Raw genomic sequence first — 15,473 nt, 5'->3', positions numbered from 1 at the left:
AAACTGAAATATCACTGTACATGCTGCCTCAAGTCTCTCTTTACATTCAATATATCCTCTAGTTGCCTAATTGGTGGTCGCATAAATCTATTACAGTATTCCTCTTATCCCCAAGCAAATTTTTTACATACCACTGCTGATTCCTCTCAATATACCTCCAAAATACAGTTCTCTGACCTAGACCTCCAAGACAAGCTTATTCCCACATTTTACCTTCCTGATACTGCACAAATACTTATAAAAGAAAATAGCAAAGACTCAAAGAAAAGAGTAAAGAGGTGCGCTGATGCTGCGCTAAGAGGAGAAGGTTACTAAAGAGGTGTGCAGATGCTGCGCTAAGGGGAGAGAGGTGCGCAAACGTTGCGCTGAGAGTGTGTTAGAGGTGCGCTGATGCTGCGCTGTCCCCCCAACTCCAACTGGCTTTCTGGCTTGATGTAGGGCCTTTGATACCCACATCCGAGTGACGCTACCCCTAAACTGACCAATGAGCGTAACTGAAATGAAAGAAACTGTAATCATACACTTTAAAATAGGGCCAAGATGCTCATCATTATCCTTCGAACTACTGGGGAAACTTGCTACATAAAAAAAAAAAGATACATAAACTATTCATAAATATACTGGCGATAAATACTCGAATCCTCTAAATCTTCTCCCGAACAGATCTCCTGGCAGATGTTTACTACGCAATCTCACCCACGTGCGCCCTGCCGTTGTATTTCTTCCTACCATTATGCTAGTTCCCATATGCCGTGCTACTTCTTATCATTCCGCTAGTTCCCCTATGCAAATTCGCAACAAAGGCATGGCATTGATTCAACAGACCCCCACCAACTGCAGCACCTTTCAGCCCTGACCTAAATGTAGGTCAGGGCTGAAATGATCTTGTAACTGTTGTGCAATTACATAATTGTATAATTGTATAACACTTCTTAACAATATCTATAATGCAAATTGTTATGATCTGTATATGGGATAACAATGATTTGTTGTGTAGCAAGTATTGGATAAATGACAATTATCAGCATAATACCTATTAAAGTGCAATATTTGTTGATGTTTTTTCAGGAGAAGCTGTTTGATGAAAAGCACTTTGACGCCAACAACCCTGTCTTTGAAGGAGCTGATGTTTCAAAGGGACAACTGCTAGCGATGCTGATGGGGTTGTGCTTGAGGCACGGATTATCTGGTGTTGCCATGAAAGACCTTCTCGATTTGTTTAATACCGTCATTCCAGGATGTGTTCCCTCAAGCAAGTGGTACTTGGACAAAGCTTTCTTCAATCTGTCCGACAAGGCAGAGTTGCATTTCTATTGCACGGACTGTGTAGGATACATCGGCAAAGGACCAGACTACCATTGTGAAACTTGCCTGAAGCATTGGCACAAGGAGGAACTTCTCAAATCTGCAAGTTACTTTCTGGTGATGCCTTTAGCCGATCAGCTCAAAAACATCTTGCCACAGTCGGCACTGCGGGGCCACTTTCGACATGATGAGAGTGTAGGAGACATAAACACAGGAAAGCTATACCAAGATCAGGGTGATTTTATCGACAATCCGGACAATGTCGCCATATCTTTCAATTGTGACGGCGTTCCCGTTTTCAAATCTTCGCAGTATTCTCTTTGGCCAATACTCTGCACAATAAACGAGCTGTCACTGGACGAAAGAGGCAAATCCATTATGTTGCATAGTTTGTGGTTTGGGCGGCACAAACCCCGGGTCGACACCTATTTCGCTCCGTTCATTGCTGAGCTCCAGAGTTTACATGAGAATGGTGTAGCTTGGATCGATAGTACTGGCCTGCAGAGGAATAGTAGAGTGCATGCACTAGTTTGTGTCTGTGATGCTGTGGCGCGGGCCATGATTCAGAACTTTAAACAGTTTAATGGAAAATATGGATGTGGCTTTTGTTGCCATGAAGGTGAAGTTGTTGACAAGGGAAAGGGGCACACCAGGGTGTATCCTGTACAAGCTGATATAGTACCGTTAAGATCCATGGCGAGCACAGTTGAGTTAGCCGAAAGAGCAACTGAGAGTGGCGAAGCTCAGATGGGTGTCAAAGGGGCGAGTCCTTTGTTTCTGTTGACTTCCTTTGACTTTGTCAAAGGATTTGTACCAGATTACATGCATTCTGTGTGTCTGAGTCGTTAGACAGTTTACCAACCTGTGGCTTGATGGCAAGTATAGTGCCGAAGAATATCACCTACTCCCTGACCAAATGAGACAGATTGACAGTGCCCTATGTGAGATCAAGCCCCCAAGTGAAGTCAGGCGAAACCCAAGACCGCTTTCTGAGAGAGCCTTTTGGAAAGCCACTGAATGGAGAGCGTTTCTGTTGTTGTATTCCCCAGTTGTTATGAAAGACTTTCTACCCAGGAGGTTTTACAAACATTGGATGCTACTTGCATTTGCATTACATATTCTTCTCTCCTCCGTGACAACGCAGGATCAGGTCAACTGTGCAGAACTGTGTCTGGTCCAGTTTGTGGCACAGATTCCTCAACTGTATGGCATCGAACACTGCTCATATAACTCTCATTTGCTTGTGCATCTGGCACAGAGTGTGAGGGACTGGGGGTCGTTGTGGGCCAACTCTGCATTTGTATATGAAGATGCAAATGGTAAGTTACTTGATTTGTTCAATGGCATGCAGGCGGTACCTTGTCAGATTTTCAAGTACTTCTTTGCCCAGCAGAGGTTAATTCGTTCAGGAACTGCAGTGTTTGAGGACGCACCAAGACCAGTCCGTGAGCTTTTTTGTAGATTAACCGGTTTGGATTATCTGACGAAGGCAGGAACTGTCATTGCCAGGCACATAGTGATGTTGGGGAAATATAATTACAGGCAGTTATCTGCGTGTGAAAGAGTTGCACTGGAAAATAGATTCCCATTAAACGATTATCTGCACAATATTCCTTGTCGAATATTCAAACGTTGTGTTGTATGGAAAATGTTACTGACAACCCAATGCTACGCAGCTGGCTACAAGAGAAACAATTCTGTAATTGCAACAGAAGGAACATATGGGTTGATAGCTTCTTTTGTAGTCTTATCCAAAGTCTGTCAATGCAAACAAGATTGTTCATGCTCAGAGTTGCTTATATATTATTATGAGTTGTCTCCGACGCAAAACCAATTTGTCGTCTATGACGGTGATATCAATGTCAATGTGTCAAAGTTCCTTGTTCAGGTTGAGAACACTGGACGTTTGATGGTGTGCACCTCAAGGGAAGTGAAGGCCAAGTGTACTCTTGTGGAACATGCTAACCGTGTTCACGTTGTAAAAATGCCTGCATTTGAAAGGGACTAAAAATAAGTTTCTTTGTGATAATCTACACTGCTCAGAGTTTTCGGTCAAATTGACAAAACTTTATGTTAGTAAACTTCAGAGTAAGTTTTTAACTCATGTTGCTTATTTTATTAACATATGATTCAACAAATGGTGTACAGGAGTAAACGGTTTAACATTTAAAATGTCATTTCTATTATGGATTGTGTTTTGTTCTTACCGTGCCAAATGTTTGCTTCCACTACATTGCAATTTGCAAAAGTGTAAAAGAGAATTTCTAATGAGGAATGTGAAGCCAAACGTATTGTGCACGACTATTTTATAATGTTCATGTCCTTCATATGACTTGTCTCTTAAAGTACACTGATTTTAATCGTACATGAAGCATACATAAGTGGATGATATGTTGGTATCTTTAAGTTATCACAAATGAACGTTGATGCTGTTTAAATAAATACATCAATGATCAATTGTACATCTTCATAAAATGTGATTTGCTGTGTCTCCAAAAGTATATTCCTTTTTGAAAGAAAATAAATCATTTATAATTGGATATGCTTGTGTCTTGATGTTATTACACATGTACCGTTGTGCTGTTTAAGAAAATACATTCATAGTAAAAGTTCCATGTAACATGATATTGTGCATTATGAAAGGTACAAGGGATAGAGAAGGGGGCCCAGGACAATAGAGGACTTTGTAGTGGCGAGGGGTACTGACTTTGGCAGGGACTCTTGCTGGGCTAGTTTAATTTTGACAAACATTCTACATCATGCGTGATATATTATCAGCACTTATATAGACTTTCTGACGTAAAGATCTAGATCTTCAGATTGTTTTATTCAAGAAACTCTTGGTTTCAATATCTATTTTGTAAAGTAAATCCACGCAGATTATTTCCAAGTGAAGTGTATTCCCTTCGATGTAACATGTCATACACAAAATGGTGTCGAAACTGGCAGCATCCGATTTGTTTTGAATATTTTACATTTCCAACATACCATATGGCATACTGTGGTACATTAAAGGGGTAGTTCGGAATTTTGGACATAGGGCCTGATTCCGAAGTTAGCATTGGTATTCTATATCACTGGAGACAGTTTTCAACACATTTCATTCAGTCCTTCTAGTTGCAGAGTTCGCTCGTGCTAGGCTAGCGCACGTCAACGGGCAATGCTAGCCTGCTATTAAAAACAGTCTTACCCACTCCACAGTACACCCGAGGTAAATCAATTATAACGACAGACTATAAATCTAAATGTCTGTTTATAGAATAATGTTAGAAATAAAACCAACCTTGCATTGCATTGCATTTTGAGGGAATTGCGGGGTCTCAGCAGCAGTGTTTATATTCCTGTACGTAGGCTACGGCAGCGGCGGACTGATACCTAGGTTACCTGCCGCTGTCATTGCTACAAACGCAGAGTACAGTGAACGAAGGAATTCTACAAGCGTATTAAATTAACAAGATATGGCCACGTTTGGAGGAGTTAGCGATGCATCTGCTTTTGAAGACGATTATGAGGAATTTGTTGTATCCAACGAACCGTACATGTACGAGCCGGTGTTTTGATGTCAAAGCCAGCAGCAACAAGCCACAGTTGAGTCCTTTCTGGATCTCGCACTGGAAATTGGTGGAAACTTTGTGGTGCCCATCTGTACCGTTTATTTCTACAATTTCTAAAAGCACACTGAACCATCATGTTGCCTAGTCGTTCAATTGCGCTTCTGTCCCACGCTTCTCTGTTTACGTTCTTCTGTCGTGATTCGGTTACAAACCTAACCAGCGCATAGTAGAATTCCGCTTCTGCTGAGAAAGTAGTCCCTCGATGATTCATGCGATGCAAGGTTAGTTTTATTTCTAACATTATTCTATCAACACAGACATTTCAATCTATAGTCTGGCGTTATAATTGATTTACCTCGGGTGTACTGTGGAGTGGGTAAGACTGTTTTTAATAGCAGGCTAGCATTGCCCGTTGACGTGCGCTAGCCTAGCACGAGCGAACTCTGCAACTAGAAGGACTGAATGAAATGTGTTGAAAACTGTCTCCAGTGATATAGAATACCAATGCTCACTTCGGAATCAGGCCCTATGTCCAAAATTCCGAACTACCCCTTTAAGCCTAAGTACCATACTTTGCGATGTACCATGCTTTACCATGGAACATTATACTCATGTACCATGGTACACGATGGCATCGAGCAATGTACCATGATATACCATGATACAGTAAGTTATGTACTGTTACGTATTTTAGGAACACAAGCTGTATTTCCCTCACTTAACCAATAGGGGGTAGGACCAAATATATAAGCCGTAAATACTACACATAGCCACAAGGGAAAGCAGGACATTACTGAAGGCTGCAATAGATACTTTAGCCACAGAGGGCAGCATCACAGACCAGGCGAGGAAAACCGAGGATTACGTCACACCGGTTCCTCTCAAAGTCTTCCGGTCCTCGCTGAGTCCATAAAGAAGCCCACCTGGCCACGAAAACATTAGAACTCTCCCGGCAGCGATTACCATACGTGGGTTTGTGGCTAGGATCAGCTAGGAGAACACTCTCGCACGTGCTTAGAACACATCTTCAATCTCTCTTTACTTCAGAGCATCAGTTTACCATACCGAAAATACTTTATACAGATAAAGTCTCTTTAAAGCTATTCCTTTGGATCCATCTTTCCATGAAGAACATTGCAATTTGGTGACCCGTGACGTTCTTGGGAAGTTCCGGACCGAGACCAGCGACCGCGGGGCCGTCGGGAGCAGTACAAGCTACTTACAGGCGCCACAAGAAAGGTAAACAGAACCTGTTGTCAATGACTAAACTCTGTATAGTTAGATTAGTAACATTAGGTGAATAGCTTGTACTGCCTTCGACTGGTTGCGGGGACGTGTGATCTCGGACTGGTTGAAATTCATACAGCCGGTTAGATAAACGGCCTAGGATACGCTAACAGATTGAAATTGAATAACGAGCTCACGAAGTTAAGGGCTAGGAGTGTGTTTTACATGGGTTTGTCGATAGACTGTATCCAATCCTGATTAGATCTAAATGTTTGTACCGCGTGGGAGAAATAATACCTGTGGTTTGTGTGTTGTGTGAAGAATGTACGGATGTTAAGCCAGTACAAAAGAACCGACCAGTAAAAACGTTTGAGCCATTACGGTGGGGCGAGAAAGGTCATATTAACGTTAATCTAGCTTACTTGCATAAAACCGGTGGCGTAGCTTTGTTTGCTGTGGAGTTTGAATGGGTTTGATTCCTCCAGGCCCGGTCCATTGAAAATCGAAACTGCAAGTTCGTATAGTATATAACGCAGCCGTAGAGGTAGACTTACGCAGTATAACCCATCTGCTATCAAGTGCCTCGCTAACCCGCCGTGGGGACAAACTTGCAGGAATCTCATACTTCTTATAGAGATCCAAAAGTTTGTTTCTGCAGCATTTTGGATGTACCACGTGGTGTACGATTTAAAGGGACAACGCGTCTTGGAAACGTGCGTTTCCTTTGTTCGTACCTCCACAGTCTTTGTAGTCAGAGACCTTTTTGAAACAAACGCCATTGCTGAAGAGCAACAGGGGGCCTCAACTTAAGTGTTACATCCTCTCTCTCTCTCTTTCTCTCTCTCCCTCCCCCTCTCCCCTCTCTCTCTCTCTCTCTCTCCCTCTCTCTCTCTCTCTCTCTCTCTCTCTCTCTCTCTCTCTCTCTCTCTCTCTCTCTCTCTCTCTCCCCCCACTCCCTCTCTCTCACTCCCCCCCTCTCTCTCTCACTCACTCACTCACTCACTCTCATCTCTCTCTCTCCTGCAAGTCAGTAGGGGATGAATGGTCAGTCTTTTGTTAAGACTGCATAACCTCTGACCTAAGCAAAAGCAGATCTCTCTCTCTCTCTCTCTCACTCACTCACTCACTCATCTCTCTCTCTCTCTCGGCGCCGGGGCCATCTTGTGGCCTGGTTGCACAGTCCGGTAGGACTGGAACAACTCGAATAGTTGTTGTACTTTTTCACCCATACCCTAGAAAACCCCTTTGATAACCCCAACCCTTCTGTCTCTGTCTCTACTGATCCGGTCGTAAACTCCTTTGATAACCCCAACCCTTTTGTCTCCGTCTCTACAGATCCGGTCGTAAACTCCTTTGATAACCCCAACCCTTTTGTCTCTGTCTCTACAGATCGGGTCATAAACTCCTTTTGATAACCCCAACCCTTTTGTTCCTGTCTCTATAGATCCGGTCGTCAGACCCCCCCCTGTCCCCATCCTTTTGTCCCAATATCCCAAATCCTATCGTAAACTCACCCCCCCTCCCCACCCTTCTGTCCCTAACCACACCCTATCGTAAACCCCCTTCCCACTCTTTTCATCTCTCCGCAGGCCCTGGAGTAAACCCCCTTCACACCCTTTTCATCTCTCCGCAGGCCCTGGAGTAAACCCCCCCACCCCTTTTTAATTTTTTTTTTTTTTTTCACTTGTCCACCTTAACGCCACCCTCTCCGCAGGTCCTGTTGCAGATCCCTGTCCCCATCCCATTGAATACTTGTTTATTGACGGGTACACTCACAGCACGACGTGCGAATAGTGTGTGCTTGGTCAGTTAAGTGTTGGCTATAGGTAATAGGTTATCACAGCCTTTTGTCATTCAGATAGAAATCAAGAAAAGTTTCTTTATCGATAAATAAATTGTGAATTCCAAAAAACCCAAACACTCTTAGTACTTCGCAGCCCCTGTGCCGCGACCCCCACCCCCACCTAACCTCCCCGTGCAGGCCAACCCCGGTACCTGCCTCAACGCTCCCCCTGCTAACCAACACCGCATCTACCTCTACGCCTACCCCTGCTGGTTTGCAGCGGCGCCTATCCAGTACCCTCAACGCCTCCCCCTGCTGGCCTAAACAACGCCTGCAGCACTCCTGCCGCAACACCAGACAGCGGCCCCAACTGCTCACGCCTAGCCCCAGCAGACGCGCCTTTCAAGACATCATGGCCTCACTCAATGTGCTACCTCGCCAAACAGAAGCGAGACCTGACCCAGATACCCCGGCCCAGATGAGGGCGGCAGTAGCCAGGTATTTGGCAGTGAACGCCCTGAAGGACAAAGCGTTGTCCACTGAACAACAGAAAAATTGGGCTATGCGAGAAGAAAAGTACAGAAAGGAGTGGGAACGAGTTGGACTTTGGGCTGTTGGCGTAAAGGTCACCACCGGCCTTACAACAGCGGCCTGGGAATACACCCTGAAGGAGAGCGAATGGGCTGCGACGAGACGCGCAAACACAAAGAAGGTACGAAACGCGGATTCAGTCGACTACAGGAAAAAGAGGGAAAGCTACACCTACGCCCTACTCAACGCCTACAATGCGGCAATAAACATGGAAGTCCGGAAGAGGGAAGGGCGACCAACCAACCTTTCCCACCAAGAGAAAACAGTGTTGAAAGGGCTGCCTGCAGCACCTCACGTCGAGGAGCGTGCGACCCCACTCACCCTAGACGGAGCGGACGTTGGGGACAAAGCGACGCCATGTGGAGAGGACACCAGTCTCCGCAACAACACCTACCCCAGCCTCGAAGAAAACCCGCTTTTCCCAAACAATACAAAGGCCCCACCACCATACGGCTGCTATGACCACCCGGCGCCTCGAGATTTACCTGCCCTCCAATTCCCAATGCTCCACATAGAGAAGGGGCCTGTGGAAATCTCGTACAACGATCAACCCCCACTGTCGTTCGCAGGAGAATGTCAGGATTACGGTGGCGTTGAGTACGACTCGAAGAAAGGGCCAAAGGACGGGACCGACCGCGTGATAAAAGGGAGAAGCGGCCCGGGTGCAATAATTGGTCGAGAAGCGGACCACCCTCCGGGCGCAACGAACGTCGGCATGCCCCAACCCTGCCCAATCGAGCAGCAGCAGCTACAACTCAACCCCCAACCCTACTGGCCGCAACAGCAGCAGTTTCAACCCGGCACCCAGCAGCAGCAGCAGCAACAGCAGCAGTTTCACCCCGGCACGCAACAGCAGCAGCAGCAGCAGTTTCAACCCAGCACCCAACAGCAGCCACAGCAGCCGCAGCAGCAACAGCAGCAGTTTCAACCCGGCACCCAGCAGCATCAGCAGCAGTTTCACCCCGGCACCCAGCAGCAGCAACAGCAGCAGTTTCAACCCGGCACCCAGCAGCAGCAGTTTCAACCCGGCACCCAGCAGCAGCAGCAGCAACAGCAGCAGTTTCACCCCGGCACGCAACAGCAGCAGCAGCAGTTTCACCCCGGCACCCAGCAGCAGCAGCAGCAACAGCAGCAGTTTCAACCCGGCACCCAGCAGCAGCAGTTTCAACCCAGCACCCAACAGTTTCAACCCAGCATCCAACAGCCGCAGCAGCCGCCGCAGCAACAGCAGCAGCAGCAGCAGCAGCAGCAGCAGCAACAGTTTCAACCCAGCACCCAACAGCAGCCGCAGCAGCAACAGCAGCAGTTTCAACCCGGCACCCAGCAGCAGCAGCAGCAGCAGCAGCAGCAGTTTCACCCCGGCACCCAGCAGCAGCAACAGCAGCAGTTTCAACCCGGCACCCAGCAGCAGCAGTTTCAACCCGGCACCCAGCTGCAGCAGCAGCAGCAGCAGTTTCAACCCAGCATCCAACAGCAGCAGCAACAGCAGCAGTCTCAACCCAACACGCAGCAGCAGCAGCAGCAGCAGCAGCAGCAGCAGCAGCAGCAGCAGCAGCAGTTTCAACCCAGCACTCAGCAGCAGCAACAGCAGCAGCAGCAGTTACAACTCAACCCCCAACCCTACTGGCCGCAACAGCAGTTTCAACCCAGCACCCAACAGCAGCAGCAGCAGCAGCAGCAGCAGCAGCTACAACCTAGCACCCAACAGCAGCAGCTACAACCAAACCCCCAGTACAACTCAACCCAGCAGCAGCAGCTACAACACAAACCCCAACCCGACTCAACCCAAGTCTACGCTCCCCAACATCAACTACAATACAATCCACAACTACCGCAACAGCAGGAAATACTACAACCCATCCAGCATCTACTAGGACATCCAAACTGTTCCAACCAAGGATACATGGGGAACTCAAACTCCCTTAACATTCAAGGACAAGGACAAGACAACTGTGAAAACCCACAATACGTTCAAGAGAACAATGATCCAAGTACGGGGGCCATACAGAAGACGACCGGCACTCCCGCGGGAGCCACCTCGGGATCTAAACAAGATCAACAAACATCAGCCTCCCAACCCGCAACCCGAGGCAGAAACCGCTCAACCAAGACGGATCGCCGCACTAGGAAGACCAAGACAAAGAGTACCAGTCCGAACCGGTCGGACGACGAATGCTCAGACGAAGAGGGCACCGACCTGATGGCACCCCTGATGGCGGACGCATGGGACAGGAAAATATTTTCCGGTTGGGGACACCGAGAAAGGCACATCCTGGTCCGCCGCTTGCCTTCGATCACGGCGGGAGCTCCGGCCTGGATCAGGACGTTCGAGGAGGAGACGTCAGGTGATGTCCTGGCCATAGGAGATGTAAGGGCCATCCTCGGAAAAGCCCATGGTTCCGACAAAACAATAGAACTGGAAAGAATGACCCATACTACTCATGTGCCAGACAAAGCACCCTTCGACATATACCGAAATGCCTTCTGGGATAACCTCAAACGACAATACCCACCAGACCTCAGTGCAGTGGGAATCCAAGGCCTGGCCATCAAACCAGAAGAAACCATCCATGATTACGTAAGAAGAGCCGAAATCCTATGGGCAGACAAAAATGACTGCAGCCCGTACGAAAGCAGCCTGGCAAACAACACCTTCCGAAAGGCGGTCTTGAGTGGGCTACCGCCCGAGGCCCAGACTGGACTGGAGACGGTGGTTGGACTGTGCGTCAAACCAAAGGCAGAGTGGATGGAACACCTCATTCACCACCTCAATCTAAGCAAAAAGAAGCGAGCAAAGAAAGACCACGACGGAGGTCTTGAGGAAATATTCAAACAGATGTGCAGGGTGAACATAGAAAAGGACGTGGAGAGGACCCGGCAGCTCAAGAAAGCCGAAGAAGACCAGGATTACGAGAACATGATGTCCCTAATGTCCGAAACAGTCCCTCAGGTGACCCCACTTCCAGAGTGGCTACGACAGGGCAACGAACCTACCGCATACGCTGCATACGTGGCCGTCGCCATGCAACAATCAGGTCAACAAAGACAGAACCAGCCGCACAGAGGAGGAGGAGCCGGAAGAGGAAGAGACAGGCCAATGCGTCAATTTCCATGCATGCATTGCAACCAAATGGGACACTGGATCAGAAACTGCCCCAAGTACCACTCCGACATGGCCCAATCTAAGTTCCCGTCACAACAGCAATATCAGAATACTGAACCCACGGCTCGGCCCAGAGCGGGCAACTCCATGTTAGCCATACAATAGGGCTGCCCAGAGGACGAGCAGGCGAGAAAGGAACTGGGTCTCGGACAACCTACTGTGGAAGCATACGTAGGTGGACACAGATGCACGTTTCTAGTGGACTCGGGAGCATCCGTATCAACTATCGGAAGTCTCGCGGGAAAAACACCCCCACTCTCTCGCCGCTCTCTAAAAACCATGGGATTCTCTGGGAAATCCATGGAACAACCGTTCACAACCCCACTCGACTTCGACATACTAGAACAGAAGGAAGTCATTCATTCCTATACGCCCCAAAATGCCCCATCAATCTATTAGGAAGGGACCTAATGGGTTCCCTACAAATCACTCTTGCCTGCAACTTGGGAGGCATCACCCTGTACCACCCCGCCAAACCCGCACCAGAAGAAGCACACATGTTCATGTTAATAGACGACCCGAAGCCAGAAGCTCACGAAGATACCACCATCTACTGGCAGGAACTGACGGGAACAGCACAGACAACTCCAGGACTGGAAAGCACATATCGAGAGTGGGAAATGTGGATCCAAGAAATCGGAGAATACAATGAACTGTTGGACCCATTGCACTGCACGCTCAACATCACACACGAGCAGGACCTGACCTACGATGAACCATGGTACAGCCAGAAAGATGGACAGCTGGAGGACCTAAGATGTGGAGATATATACCTGGGACCCAAAGGAGTGGCGGCAGGAGTCGACCTCACAGAAGAACAACTATCCTGGTTCCAGCTGGAACCAGAGAGTGTCCCTCATGTCTCCCTCTTGGTCAGCGCAGACCACCAACCCAAACAACTCGGACCAATGGTAAAAAGAGCACAAGAGGTCCGTGAATGGCAACCCACAGACAACCAATATCTACACAGAAGCCCAAATGCAGAATTCTGGAGAATATCCTCACGTACCACGAACAAGGCAATCGGCCGAAGAGTGGACGGACATCGGATGGTGATCGACAACACCACCAAGAGCGACGAGCCAGAAGACCCAGAAGTGACCACCATGCTTACACGCATTAAGGAGACGGTGTGGGCAAATGGACCGTATGATGTGGGGCACACCCCACAACACAACATTGTGGTGAACGTGAAGAATCCTCATCGCCCGGAATGGCGACATCAATACAGGATAAAGCCAGAGGCGGAGGAGGGAATCAACGACACCATAACGGGCCTGCTGGAAGCAGGTGTGCTGGAGAAGACCACCTCAGAATGGAACACACCGATCCTGCCAGTGAGAAAAGCCGATGGGCTGACCTGGAGGATGGTGCATGACCTGAGGGCCATCAACATTCGGACCATAGCCCCCCCGGAGAAGGTCCCTAACCCATACGTGGCCCTAAATCCAATAAGCTCTGAACATCAATGGTTCACGGTGGTGGATCTCGCCAATGCATTCTTCTGCATCCCTTTGGCCACTGAGTCAAGACAATTCTTCGCTTTCACATATAGAAATCAACAATACACGTACAGAAGGATGCCACAAGGTTTCCGAAGCACCCCCACCATCTTCAACACCTGCCTCAAGGAGGACCTTGCAGGCCTGGATCTCCCTTCAGGCACGGTCCTGATACAATACGTGGACGACCTCCTCGTGGCAGCTGAAACAAAGGAAGCTTGCCTACAGGCAACTGAAAACTTGCTGCAAACAATAGCACAAAAAGGATACAAACTCAAGAAAACAAAACTGCAACTGGTGAAACAAGAGATTACTTTCTTGGGGAAAGTAATAGGAGGGAATAGAAGAGAGATCCGCAAAAGTCACAGAAGCACGATCAAAACCTATCCAAAGCCAATCACAGTCCGACAAATGCTAGCATTCCTAGGACTGACAGGATATAGCCGGACCTACATCCCTGATTACACCGGCGAAACAACTACACTGCGACAACTCATCACCAAAGCAGGACACAGAAATCAAAAAGCCCCCTTGGAATGGACCCCTGAAGCAGAAGAAGCATTCAACAGGCTAAAACAAAGCATGTATAGTGCCGCGGCCCTGACCGCCCCGGACTACAAAGAACCCTTTCACCTGGATGTGTCAGTAAAAGACTGTGTGGTCAACGGAATCTTATGGCAGAAACAACGAGGACAACGGAATGTCCTAGCCTACCACAGCTCTGCCCTGGAACCACCAGAAAAAGGACTCCCCGAGTGTGGAAAAGCTATATGCGCCATCGCCAAAAGCCTGGACAAGACGGCCTACATAGTAATGACACACCCAGTTGTGGTCCACACTATCCACGGGGTAAAAGCATACCTGGATAGTTCAGACTACACAATCACCACAGCAACCAGGAACGCAAAACTCCAGAGAATATTGGGGAATCCCATGGTCACCTTCACCACCCAAGGAGCCAACATGACGGACACCATGCCCGGACCCAACGATGGAGAACCTCACACATGCTCAGAAGAAATAAAGAAGGCAGTGAAGATTCGACCAGGACTGAGAGCGGAACCCCTACAGCCAGTGGACATGACCTTGTACACCGATGGATGCTGCTACAGAGCCGCCAATGGAGAAAACCTGGCCTCATGGGCTGTAGTGGAACAGACCAAACAAGGAATATGCAGCACTCTGGCTAGTGGCATATTAGAACAGCCCGCTTCAGCACAAAGAGCCGAACTATATGCTATGTGTGAAGCTCTACGGATAGCCAAGGGGCGAACGCTAAATCTCTACACCGATTCCAATTACGCATACGAACTAGCCCACCTAAACGGACAACAAATGATCAACAGACAGATGATCACCAGTGCAAATACCAAAGCAAAACACACAGACCTAATCCTGCTGTTAGCCAAAACAGCCCAACTACCTCGAGAAGTAGCCATCATGCACTGCCGAGGACATCAGAAAACAAAAACAATGGAGGCAAGAGGAAACCACGCAGCGGATGAAGCAGCTAAGAAAGCAGGCGGATACGTCCCAGTAGAACATCTAAAAGAAGGAGGATACACCCCGGTGGTACACCAGATGATGGTCAACGAAGAAACAGCCCTGGACCCAGATGAACAGATGGTCAAAGAAATGCAAGGAGGAGCAGGACCTTATGAGAAATCGGCGTGGAGAGGAAAAGGGGCCAGACAGAGCCCGGATGGAATATACTACTCCACCACTGGAAAGCCGGTTGTCTCCTCCAAGGCCCTGCTGTTCCTCCTAAGGAAGGAACATGGATTGGCACACGAAGGAAAGACCAAGACCCGGGAAAGGATTGAAAGACACTGGTGGCATCCAGCTCTCAAAGCTGTGTGCGACCAGTATGTCCAGGACTGTCAAACGTGCCAAGCCTGTAACCAAAGGCGGGGATTCAAGATAACCAAAGGACAATTCCCCGTGCCCCAGCTCCCATTTCAAGAAATGTACATTGATTTCACAGATATGGGACAAGAGAACAAAGTTGACGGAAAACGGTTTATGTTAGTAGCCGTCGACAGGTTCACTAGATGGGTAGAAGCAATTCCGGTTAAAAAAGAGGACGGGAAAACAGTCATCAAATGGTTAACACAGGAACTCATTCTCCGCTGGGGATACCCAAAGCTTATCTGCTCAGATAATGGTACCCACTTCGCCAACGCCCACCTTCAAGAGGTGGAAACATACATAGGACTCAAACATAGATTCGGCTCAGTATATCACCCCCAATCGCAAGGCCTGGTGGAACGAGCAAACCAGACAATCAAAAATCAATTAACAAAAATACTCAGAAGCAACAGACTGGAGAAATCTAGGGAGGAGGCAGA

The sequence above is a fragment of the Gadus morhua genome, chromosome 15, assembly GCF_902167405.1.
Source record: "Gadus morhua chromosome 15, gadMor3.0, whole genome shotgun sequence".
NCBI lineage: Eukaryota > Metazoa > Chordata > Actinopteri > Gadiformes > Gadidae > Gadus > Gadus morhua.
Note: the sequence above shows the minus strand (reverse complement) of the source record.